This window comes from Falco naumanni, chromosome 5 (assembly GCF_017639655.2).
Source record: "Falco naumanni isolate bFalNau1 chromosome 5, bFalNau1.pat, whole genome shotgun sequence".
Classification (NCBI taxonomy): domain Eukaryota; kingdom Metazoa; phylum Chordata; class Aves; order Falconiformes; family Falconidae; genus Falco; species Falco naumanni.
Genome location: NC_054058.1, coordinates 19,871,498 through 19,884,170, shown reverse-complemented (window position 1 = coordinate 19,884,170; position 12,673 = coordinate 19,871,498). Strand labels below are relative to the sequence as shown.

The 12,673-nt window shown below is 40.4% G+C and overlaps 1 protein-coding gene across 1 annotated transcript in view; it reads left to right on the top strand.

Annotated features, from left to right (window-relative positions):
* PDE3A (phosphodiesterase 3A) overlaps positions 1-12,673 on the top strand; it is a 256,342-nt gene that overhangs the window by 121,995 nt on the left and 121,674 nt on the right. The window lies entirely within an intron of this gene.

Below are 12,673 nucleotides of genomic sequence, written 5' to 3'. Positions count from 1 at the left end.
CCAGAGAGGCTGTGGCAGATCTACCCTGAGGTTGGAAAGCTTACCTGAACCAACACCTTGAGTTAATCTAACATTGATGTGAGCCCTGCTTTGAGCAGGCACTTGGACTAGATGACCTCAAGAAGTCCTTTTCAGCCTAAATTATTCATGATTCAAAAAATTATATGTTGAAGTGGATTCTCAGTTAGAGTTTAGTAACCTCATAATTAATCCAAACCGAAATTTACTCATAATGTTTTAATTGTACTTGTTTCTAAAGAACACTGGGCGTTCTAAGCTTGATGGCTTTTTCCCTCGATTTGGAGATCAAGATTTTAGTTTTCATTCATGGAAAATAAAAACTAAATTTGCAGAGAGTGAGACTGTAGGATATGAATGGTGCAGATTTTGGCTTTGGCTTCAGGCTTGACCAAATGCTGTGATGCTTGTTCCTTTGGGAGTTTGCATCCTCAGTGTTGATCAGTGGCTGTGATGTACCAGCTTCTCGTCTAGCCTTTGTCATCATGCATAGTAAACCCAAATTTGTAGCTAGTCCTGTGGGCCTTTGTTGACTGCATTTTTATTATTTTTTTTTCAGCAGTGGAGGTGTACTCTCTGAAAGGCCAACATTGCAAGGAAATAGCTCTGTGTCTCTCCAAGATGTTTGTATTGCAATAACACAGATAATTAAATGTATTAGACAAATGTATAGAGTTTCTGAGGCTCTGCGAAACTAGGAAGGATAACTTTTTTTTTTTTTTCTAGTTCCTTTTATTTTAGGTGCCATTATGGACTCCCAGGATTTTTTCTCATGGATCCCTGATGTTGTTCCTTCTAACAAAAATGACAAGCTACATTTAATAATAGTAGTAATAAAGTGTACTACTTTGGGGGTTGTTTTTTCCTTTTTTGTTACTAGTTTCCCTAGCAAGTAGTATTTCAAAGCACTGCTTGAGTAATCTAGACATTCACAGACATATTTGCTTGTTTGCAAGAAAGACGATGTTGTCATGGGTTTGTCCTCTTCCAGGACATTGGTAGTCTTGCCAGTCCCAAGTTTCCCCTTTACTTTTCCCTCAGGGACTTCATTCTTTTACGCCTGACGTTTCTTGAAGTGAATATTGAGGTTTTGTTTTTCCTGTCATTAGGCTGGCCTACCTCAAGGAAAAGTTCAGACCCTTCCAGGGAGAGGATCAAAGAGGTCAATTATAAATGAAAGGTAGGGGAAGGAGGGATATTTTCCTGTGTTGCTTCATCATTTTCACTGCAGGAGCAGAACAGTCTGGTGCTTGTAATATTTAGGGATGGCTCTGTGTTTTCTGAGCTCATTATGGAAAGGAGCCAGCAAGAGAGCTGGAGAAGTGAACAGGCTGCCCACATGTTTAGAATGGGCTGGGAAGCTGTCAGGTTCCTATTTCCCAATCCCTGCACACAAAAAGGAGGGAAAGTTCTTTTGTGGAGAGTGCAAAGAAAAAAGGGAAAGGAATGGAAAATGGAAACTGAGAGAGGGGTGGGAAGAATCTCCTTTTTTCCTGCTCCCTGGGGGACTGATGCTAGATAGAGCATTTGAGGAAGAAAATGTCATGTTTGGATTTTCAAATACTTGAATTTCAACTGTGCTATTGGCCTCAGAAACCTGTAAGGAAGTCCAAAAGAAACAGTCTTCCTCTCCAAAGAGGTTTAGCTTGCATCATGTAGGCTTCTTTGCTTGTGGAGTCATACTTAGTGATGTAATGAAAAAAATGTGGAAGTGGTGTCTTTCAAATCTCACCCTCAACCAACTTCAAACTGAACAAAAGAAATGAAGGACTACTTATAGCCCATATTTATGCCGTGTACATGAAAGTAAAACACATTCAGCATTATCTTGGTTTGGTTTGTAAACTCTTGATAAATTCTCTTTTGCCCTTCCACACACACCATCCCCCACCTCACCCACCACCCACCCCCCCCAAACCAGAGAGGGAAGAAGAATGTTGGCATTGGAAAGTACAACCTCTCCTCACAGGAGAGGTACTGATGTGCGGTTGGCTGCTTTGGCTTCTTTTCTGGTTGTTTTATTTTGTTGTTGTTGTGGGGTTTTTTCCATCCCCCTGCCCCACCAGCACAAGGCAATTCATTGGGAAAACGTTAAAACAGTCTTCAGAAGGTTAGTGCAGTGCAAGCTCTGCAGTACTCATCTACCTACTGCAGCCTCTGCTGTGGCTCTGGTGCAGGAAAATGAAATGCTATGTGTCTTCAGCATGGAGACATTTTCCTACCTTTAAGAATTTCCATGTTTCTCCAGCGAATTCATAATTGTCAGGAGTCAAAAACTTTTGTATCTTTTACAGTTGTGTCATTGCCCCACATGAGGAAATAATTTGGGGTGGCCTCTCTTAATCGAGTTAGCAATTTTTTCCTGTTGTAGAATTTATTGCAACTTATGTTACAATGTGCAGGCTGACCATGGTAACCCAAATGTGACTTCTGTGCCATTGCCCTGCTCATGGCAGTAGTCGAAAGATACTGTTTCATTTACTTTTACTGCTTCAAACTGTCCAAAGCAGAGTGGAAAGAAAGCTGGAGCTTTAAATAACATTGTAGCAAAAGGTGACATGTTCTTTCAACCCAGATGTGACTTCTGTGCCATTTTTCTGCTTTTGGCAGTAGTCAAAAGATAGGGCGTAATTTATTTTTAGTACTTCAGACTGCCCAAAGCAGAGTGGAAAGAAAGCTGGAGTTTTAAATAACATTGTAGCAAAAGGTGACATTTTCATTCACCATTCCCATTCTTTGCTTCTTGCTAGAATTTGGCCCAGGTGGGGATGGAAGAGGGAGAGGCAGGATAGATTTCTGCCTGGTCTCTCCACTGCCTTACCTCACCTTTCAAGAAGAGGCGTGGAGCCTTCAGCCCTGGTTTCAGCCATGAGAGGGGAGCTGGAAGCAGCAGTGAGGTTCAAGTGGTTGAACTGGCCAGCTGTTCCTCAGCTCCTTGGTTTGAGAGCAGAGCTTCCTCGCTCTCCTCACGGTCATTTTTCTCTGTCCCCGTGAAGAGCCACAGCTCAGATGAGGCAAGCAACCTTCCTTCTCATGGGTGTCAGCTCATCAGGGGACACATCAAAGAGCTATCAAAGGACCTCTTGAAATCAGGGAAAGGTGTTGCCTGTCCCCCAGGCTCCTTGCATGGAGTTCTCTGTCCTTTGTCGAGGTCTAATGTTCCTCTTTGTTTCCTTATTCCTTTGGGAGAAAGATGGGGGGAATCCACTGGAATTTGAACATAAGTCCCCCTTATGCATAAAAAAGGAGAAAGCAGTTGTTTTTTTGATTTTGTAAGTCTTCATAGTCAGATGTTTCTGACTATAAGGTGAGCATATATGTGGTTGCTACTGTTGTAACCATGTTTGATATGTCCCTGTCTGGTCCCAAAAGCAATTACTGTGACACTTGTCTTTCTCATATGCATTTTCTGGTCTTTAAATCTGACCTCTTTATTTCTAGATATTGCTTGAAATTTTGTCCACCCCTGAGTTTTCTGACACCTGACAACTTCGGTAGACCCAAATGCAGTGGCTCTAACACCCTCTGCATCAGAGGAACTGTGACTGTGCAGTACAATTGTCGTGTCGGTGATGTCAAGTGGGAGCTTCGTGCTTAGCAGCTCAGGAGGGATGCTGGCGTGTGCCCAGAGGGAGCCATAGGCTAGAGCCAGCACTGGTGGGGTAGCCGAGTCTTTTTTGCTCAGAAAGAGATTGATTCAGTCTGGAGCACTGATGTTTCTATAGTTACAATTGTCTTGAGTGAGCCAGCAAAATTATGTAGGGTTTAATTTAAGTATTTTGTTTTGGAGTAAGTAGAATGAGGTTTGATTTGTTTTGTTTTTAAAAAAAAGCCTAATTTTTTGATATTATTTAAATTTCTAGGCATAGGTAATTCTGGGCACAAGAACATATGTAGCCAAAGATCTGTACGTTTTTGAAGAAGCCTAGGTTTTTTTGAAACATGGTTATATTAAGAATATGTCTTCTGCTAAATGAGCAGTGGTATACACAATTAGTCTTTGAAACACAGTACAGAGTAAAAACTGGTTTGAAGTCAACTCCAGGGTCTTTTCTGGTTAAAAAAAAAAAAAAAAAAAAAGTCTTATATGGGATATAAAAATATTAACATTTTAATAAAGCACATTTCTTCATGTTGACCTGGTCACTAGAGCTACTCTAAGCATTCGAGCTGTTGTAGGAAGGTTTTATGTTTCAATATAAAGATCCTCTTTGTAATTAGTTATTTTGATATTTTGCAGCTTTCCTTCTTGGAACTCAGAACTTATAAATATTCAGCCTTACAGACTTGTTTGCTAGAGAGATAAAAAAAAAATTAAAAAAATACCTCTGTGAATGAAGCGGGGAAAGTCACTTGTTTGAGGGCTTAAAAAGCAAATTGACTTTGAGACCTCTTGTTTTAACAGTCCCTACAAATTCAGGTAATTGCTGCTGTACCAATTGGACTTCAAATGTTAATTCCCTCTGTCTTTCCCCTCACCTGAGCACAGAAATCAATATCCTCCATTAAATTAGGCATCTGACAAAGCATCAGCCTAAAATGCAAGTGCTCATTCATCCTTAGCCAGGCTTCATTGTAATATTGTTTCTCACTTTTTTTTTTTTTTTCTTTCCTCTAAAATGAAGTAAATTATATAGAAGCAACAATAACTAAATAACAGTGCATGTCAAAAGCAATCTGGAAGAATACTATTGAAAGCTCAAGTTTACAAATTACTGAGTTAAAGAACAAGGTCCCAGGATAACACATTGTTAGCAAAGCAATATTGGTTTCAAATGAAGAATACACTTAGAAACTGGGAAAGGTGTTTAACTTTTTTTTTTTTTCTTCTCCTTCTTAAAGACATGTGGTTACCCAAGCTTGTGATTGAGTGGGTTCATTTCTTCTTTCAGATAGAGACTAATATTTCTACTGAATCAGGTAAATGGAAGGTCTTTTGTGTAACTGAAAAAAATAAATAAACCTGACCCTACTTTTTTCTTTTACTTTAACGAGACACAATTTCTGAGCATGTTCACATTGGATGATTTCACTTGCTGCATCTTTTAAATATTCATGAAACTTGAAGCAGAAATGAAGGCAGGTCTCACTTTCTGACTGTATACCTCATAAAACTCCACTGAAAAACATTGTAAAAGGATTTATTGAGCTTTCAGAAATAAGGAGAAGGCTAAAATTATAGTAGCCTGCATGAGCTTAACTAGCCAACATCCTGTTATCCGCTTCATGTTCACCTCGTGTCCTAAGACTCTAAAATAATACATATCTCCTGTGCATCTCTGTGTATTTGTTTTCCTATAGGTTCCTTAATCCAGTCACAGCACAGAACAAACCTGTGCTGGGTGTAAATCTGCTCTCTCTACTAAAGGAAGCAGTATTTCCTTAGATCACATTTTTGAGGGTGCCAGGATGTGTTTAGAGAATGAGTCAGGAGACTGCAGAAGGAAAAAAATCAGGGTTAAGATAGGTGAATGATGCCCTAGAGTGCTGACTTTTTGTGCGGTACTTAGCAATTTGTTTAAAATCCAGATTCATATAAGTGAGTTCCTGCTTTTATGACTGCTTGACTCTTTATCTTATTTACTGAATGCTTCCAGGGGTCAGTGAGAACTGTTTTGAATACGGAAACTATTATATAATATGAGAAGTTCTCAGAAATAAGCCTCAGTTTTCTCATATCATACCTTTCAAATTAGTAGATGTATTTGACCTGACACTCTTTCTCTTAGCTTTTTATTCCTTAAGGAAATGTTATTCAAATAAGTACTTCTGAAGCTTTCAGATACTATGGTGATGAACGTTAAAAGCTCCCAGAAAAAAAGAACAGGAGAATTTCCATAGCTTGAAGTTAAGAAATTTTAGTGCTATATATATTGAAGAAAATGTAGCAGCTCATTCAGAAGCACTTGTAGGCAGCATCCATTCTGTGTGCCAAATGAGATAGGATGCCGCAGTGAAATACTGTGTGGCCATTTCATTAAACTTTATGCCATGCAATAGAAGAAAGAGTGAAGTAAAATTGGACTTTTGAGTTGAAGATCTCCCTGTGGATTTTTGTTTGCAGACTTTCTCTTTTTTTCATTCCTAAGGTTTTCATTATTCAGGTGAACCAGTAACTCAGAGGAATTGGATCTCTAAATGCCTTCTGGCCTTAAGGGGGTCATATGTCCTAGCCCAAGTTTGAAATGCGGATGTGCTCTGTTGGGTGGATGCTTTGGCACATTTCTCCCAGGTGTCACCACTCATGCATCTTACAAATCTTCTCCCAGACTCAGATTTCTGATCTTTGTTCATGGTCCCCAGCCTGTTTTCACCATTAGGAAGCCCACCTGTGGCATGTTTTGTTGAAGATCCCAGTCTACACATCCTTACTCCATACTGTTGTCTCCCTCTGTACCACACTGCCTCCCCATCTCTTTCATTGCATCGGTTCTCACCATGACCTAGGTAATCCCAGCTCCTTGCCGAGCCCCACCATGGATTTCTAACTCCCCTATGACCCTATTCATTGATAATACAGATTTCTTCCCAGGACCATTCCCCCTTCCCTCCAGTTCCCCATGATCTTACCACTTTACAGTCACTCGCATTGGACGTAGTGTGGCTCTGGAGCTGAGCCACTCAGGCTCCTTTCCTGGCAGTGACTCTCAGCTTTCACAGCAGAAGATAATGAAACTTTTTACCCTTCTGTTTCCTTATTTTACCAAGGAGATAAGGCTGTTTAGTCTCCTTCTCAAAAATATTTAAAAATTTGTGAAGTAGTTCAGCAGTCTGTAAGCACAAAGCACCACTGTTAATGAATGAAATGTGATAAAACTGAAGTGGAGTTAGTGATGGTAGGCTGAGGCAAACAGGCAATTTTTCTGCCAAGATGCAGGGAGTCTTTCAAGCCATTTTAGTGCTGAGCATCACTGCAGTAATCTAGCAGTTCTTTTCTTTGAAGTGTTGGGCCTGAAAGTAAACATCATGGCTTTAAGGCAGTCAATTCAGCCTCAGTTTGGTGTCTCCCAACATTTGTTTTCCTCACTGGAAGATGCAGTACTGTGCGTTCTCAGCCCTGCAGAACCTGTGCGTGCTGCCATCTGCCTCTGCTGCCATCTGCTCCCCTGAGCTTGCTGCAGCCAGAGACTGTACATGCCCTTTCCAATGGCTGCAATGTAGCAACAGGAAGATTATCTATCCTAACACTAGCGTAGTGTTTCTCTGGAGGAGCGCGGAGGAAGGTGGAGGTTTGCTGGTTTTAGCATACTTCTGTGGCTGCTTGGCATTTGCGGGGTTTGAGGGTATTCTTCCTGCAATGTGGCTGCCTTGCATATTGTGTGGAAAAGGCCTTGTGGCAGGAACAGCAGGTGCTGCACATGCAAGGTGGTTTTTGTTGTTGCTTGCTCACTTATCTTTTATTTTAAATTTAACAGCTCTTCCTTTTTTCAGTGTATCAGCAAGATTCTTTGACAGCTGGCTATGTAACCTTGCGTGATTACATAGCAGTAACTCTTCTAAAGAGCTGGGTTTTTTTGGTTTGCTTTTTGTATTTCCTTCCCTGTGCATCTGAGTAGCACTTCAGGGCTGCATGAGGTCATGCTGCTGTTTTCTACAGGTCTTTATTTTTATCTTGATAAATAATATATAAATAAGCTTTGGAGATACAAGTAAGTAGCCAGTAGTGTGCACCCACAATTTCTTAGGGTTATCATTAGCTCATGTGTGTGTGTGTGTGTGTATATATATATATGTAAAACTATATATTTATCTTTCATTTATATAATGCAAACTCCTTGAAGAATCTCTTCAAAATAGTGCCAGGCAATTTTTTGCTGCAAGAGTTAAACATTTGTAAGAGTAGAGTCCCGTGCACAGTTCTCATGGGCCTATTTTTAGTTTCTCTTATGGGAAGAATAGCAAAAAATAGACTAGGACCGTGACTTTGGATTTAGTGCACATAATGTTTATAGGTTAGCTGACAGGAGTGTGTGCCTGTGTATGTGCCACAGGACTTTAGTTCTACACTTCCTGTACATTCATTAACAGGACTCCCAGCAGAGCTACTGTAGTTTTAGTGCTCATAATACTAATTTTAACATGCCGCTATAGAATGCGTCATAGCTCTGAAGTGCTATTTTCAGCTTTGATTAGGGATTACTGACCTGAAAGATCTGTTTTTCTCCAGTGACAGGCTTTCTTGAATTCATATATGTCTCTATTGATGTGCCCAGAGTGCTTTGTTCCTCCATTTCTGTCCACTCCTACAGAAGCTGCAGATGGGGGGGAGATGGTGCATTTATAGCCTGCAAGTACTGGTATGGCATCTTCTAGGCATACACAATTTTGAACAAAGAAAATTATTTAAAGGAATCTTTCAGAATATTTGGGGGGGTTGGTTATTGCCTTCACCTTCTGCTGTCCTTGCTGATTGTCTAAGTTTTGTTTGCTGTGATGGGCTCAGTTCAGAAGGCTAGTATTTTGAAAGTGTAAATTGTGGTTCTTGTATGACCGTGTGACTCCAGGACCTGGAGCTCTTAAAGCACACTATTCTGAGGTGCATTTTCAAACTGTGACTGTATAGGGATCAGGGGAGAGACAGGGACATAGAAATCTGGTGTCTTTTGTCTGGGGAAAAAAACCAAACCACCATCAAAAAACAGTATTAAAATGTTGAAAATGTTAGCAAACTCCTGTAGCTATTGAACTTTCCATGGAAATACCTGCCTCGTATTTTCCAAGTCACTTTCCATTGCAGCTGTTTCTTTACTAAATAAAATGTCTTGCCTTGTTAGTGACTTACTAGCATTTACAAAAAAACAACACACCCCCCCAAAAAAAAAAAACAACAAAAAAAGAAAACAGAAAAAGAAAAGCTGAGCATCCGAGCAAGGCTTGCCTTCCTGTGGACTTCACACTAGTACAGAGTTTGAAACCTTTAAACAGATGGGGCAATACTGAAGTAAAAAGCTTCCTCTCCCCCAAGTCAGGCAGGAAGGAAAGCACAAGCCCGGGCTTAATGAAGTGGAGCAAGAACTGAAAATGTTTCAAGACTTCCCCGTCCCCTTTCAGTTTTACACCTACAGAACACCTGCACTTAAAACTAAAAATCCTTGAAATGTTGGCTCAACTGGAAACAAACAATTAAAAGACCCAGCCTTTGTTGTTCATCACTTACTGGGCGATTACATGGCAGCTTTGCTGCCTGCAGTGCACGAATTTGTTAGCATAGCTCTGAATCGGGTATGCAGGACCAGATGGTTCCACACTCAGTTCATTGGCCATTAAATGAGCGAATTCTTCCAGCAGCAAAAAAGGCAAATTTCTACCTTGCCCTCAATTTTCCACCCATCTCTGTCATTCTCTGTTTATGGGGAAGGGAGTGAGGAGGAAAGGCAAATATTTCCCTGCCTTCAGGATTCCAGGCAGATGGAAGAGACACACTGGTCACTCCAGTCACAGCTCCAGTTTTGGTCCTTTGCCTTTTCGGATTTCACTGTAGTGAGTATTTCTCGCTTCTCTGTGGTTCCAGCACCATAATAACATGCAGATTTGAAAAGCCATTTTCCCTACAGTTAGTGGATACTGATTCAAAAACAAAAACACTGGGGAGAGCCAGATCAGGGTGATAAATTGTGAGGGTGGGGTAGCAGTTTTTCTTTTTAAAAACTGACTTCATAAGGCAGTTAGCTCCATTCTGCTCAGATAAATGCCTACACCCATGGCATCACATGCATGTTGTGTCTTTCATCTGCATTTTATAAATGCACAAAACACTCGAAATAGGTTGCAAAACCTGATGGTTGGCCTGTTAGAACTGTGGAGTTATTGCAGAACGCAGAACAAGAGTAGGGGGAATACAATCTTTCAGTAGTCGTCATCTAAATACATGTATTTAATTTCCCCTCTTCTCCTAAGTGTAAAAACAGCAGGAAGGTCCCAGAGCCCCTCAGAGCAGAAGAGAGAAGAGCAAGTTTAGAAACCCCAGTTTTCAGCATGCCAGTGAGGAGACAAAATCACAGAGCTCCGAGCCTGATGTGCCGTTTCCTCTCGCCTCCTTCCTCTCCCCTCCACCAACCTACATTTCTTGGCTCCTGTCAGCTCCAAGGCTGTTGGGGTTGTGACGTAAATGACTCACAGTGAGTGACCCCCGTGGCAAACCTGTAACACATTATACAGCATGAATAAGAAGGCTCTTATTAGGTCTGCAGCTGGCGAGATGCAGACATATGGCAGCAAGGATGTTTTGGAAGAGAGACACGGCTTGACAAAGAACCCAGTCTCCTGATACAGGTTTATACTGGCACTTTCCTGTGTTTATAATACCATATGCCAGGGGCATGGCCTCTTTTTTTCATCATATTGTTGTTTAACTTTTTTTAAACCTAATCAGTCCTGAGGTTGAGGAGTCTAAGCAGCAGAAACTTGATATCGTTTTTTGGTTTTTTTCCTTAGATTTATCTGACTGTAGTTACCCTGTTGTAACTGCCTAGACTCAAATCTGTTTCATATATAAAGTGAAGCAAGTTTGTCAGGACTGATTGTTTCTGTTATGAGAAAAAAGTTTTATTTTTGAGAACGTTCTCAGAACAGACTCAGTATTGCCTGGGTTTTTTGGTTTGTTTGGTTGGTTTTTTTTTTCTCCTGTAGATATTCAAGGTTGTTTGCTTGCTTGCTTTTCCCTGTGTTAGTGTATTATTACAAGATAGTATAAGCATGGTTGTTTTTAAGGAGGGTTGCTATTTAAGTGTGTTTTTAAAACCTCTTTCCCTTGCAGCCTAACAATCTCAATAATAAACTTTTCTTAGATCTAGGCATCTAATCTCTGGTTTAAGAGCTGCACAGTCTTGTTCTTCCTCTATCAATTTACTATGATAACTCGTACTTCAAATGATCATCCTTGACCTTTACTAGTCTTTCAGGTTAATTGATTATTTAAATCCATATTTACAGTGGTAGTCAAAGAGATTTTTAGTCGAGTTTAACTGCTAGTTTGGAGTTTTGTTATTTACAGGACAGTAACCCTTAGGATTTCCAGTTGGGGATCTGCCCCCATTGTTCTAGAAGGTGCAGAAAACCAGGACAAGAAGATGCTTTCTTCTGCCCCAGAGAACTTGCAGTCAAACTGAGTTTTGGCTTGAAGAAAGTTTTACCTTGAACTATTCTGATACCACCTGGCCCCAATATGATATGCTGAGTATAAGAATATAGCCCTTGCATTGGGAAATTCATAATCTAAAATGCAGTGAGTTGTTTTTCTGGCTTTGTGCAACTGTATTCAATGACAAAGCAAATCTTTGGCTACTGAAAGCTGAGCTGTTGGTGCATTACTGACCTACAGTAGTTGGTGACTACTGTGTCCTCTTAAGGCTATAAAAATTCTCCAGCAATACATAGTCACCTTGGTGCAACTTCTTAGCAGTCAAGAGTTGTTAGGCAGTGTGCTGTGTGAGGGAAAAACTGAAAAGAAATACTTACAACTTAGGAGAGATGCTTAATAAAATTAAAAGATGACAGGAGATAATAAGAAGTCTGGGCTGCTCTTTTCATTTTTTTTCTGGCTCTTCAAGACATGAATTAACTTCTTGTGACAAATCTCTTCCATATCTCAGGTTCCCATAGTTGAATCTATGGCTATCTGAAATACACACACAAAGTATCTGTGTTCAGAAAATTCCTTGGCAGTAAAATAACTTTTATTTCCTTCCCCTTTTCTTTTTTCATTATCGCATTTTTGTTTTCTTAGCTTTATCCGCACTGTGGTAGAAACAGCCTGCATAGTGATGAAGGACTTAATAGTTTTCAAGTTGCATTAAAACTACTTTGTTTCTCTGTGCTTGTTGATGAGATTGCAGAGTTATTTTGGATGTTATTTCAAATCCTCATGCATCATGAGTGGCACGCAGAGTACTTTTTATCTTCGTTCTTTTGAAGCAGGTGGGATACCCTATACAAGCAATGGTGCACCCAGGGCAAAAAGCAGAACTGGGTGTGCAGAGTGTGAGCGATGCCTTATGCACCCCCTGAACTAAGCATGTGACTGTAAACCACGGAGTCACTATGCAATTGTTTCTTGGATTTTTTCTTGACAGAGTCATTTTTATCTCATTGAGTTAAGGAGCCATTACTGTCTTCAAGCTAGTTTCTGACCTGTCAGTGGGACAGGCTTTTCCTTTTGGTCTTGGCCATGATCTGACAAAAATCATGAATTAACTCCACTCCGATACAGCTAGTCCTGTTGATTTGTTCTCTAAAGTGAAGTTGCTGCTTACTGTTGCTCCTACAGGGACTTGAGGACAATTAGAGGAGACTGGTGAAGAAGATTGGAGCAGCTAAATTGGTCAATTAATCACTGTCTCTTGTTTACTTGCTTAATTTAGGGATGGATTTTGAATCCCTTGGTAGCAGTATGGTCTTTTAAAAAACAAACAATAAAACCCCCAAAAAACAGTGAACACTTTTCTGTTCACTGAGCGGTTAGGTGTATCAACTAGACAAAAAGCTGAGCTGTATGCCCTGTCCCTTCTCATATTTTCTTGACTTCTTTGGAGCAAAACCAAAAGGCTCACTGTGGCCTGGCATGCCCAGTGTAATCGACATTTGGTTGAACCTGAGGCTTTCCATACTTACTATTTAGTAATTTTCTCTTTCTGCGGAGGTGCACTCCATTGTGATT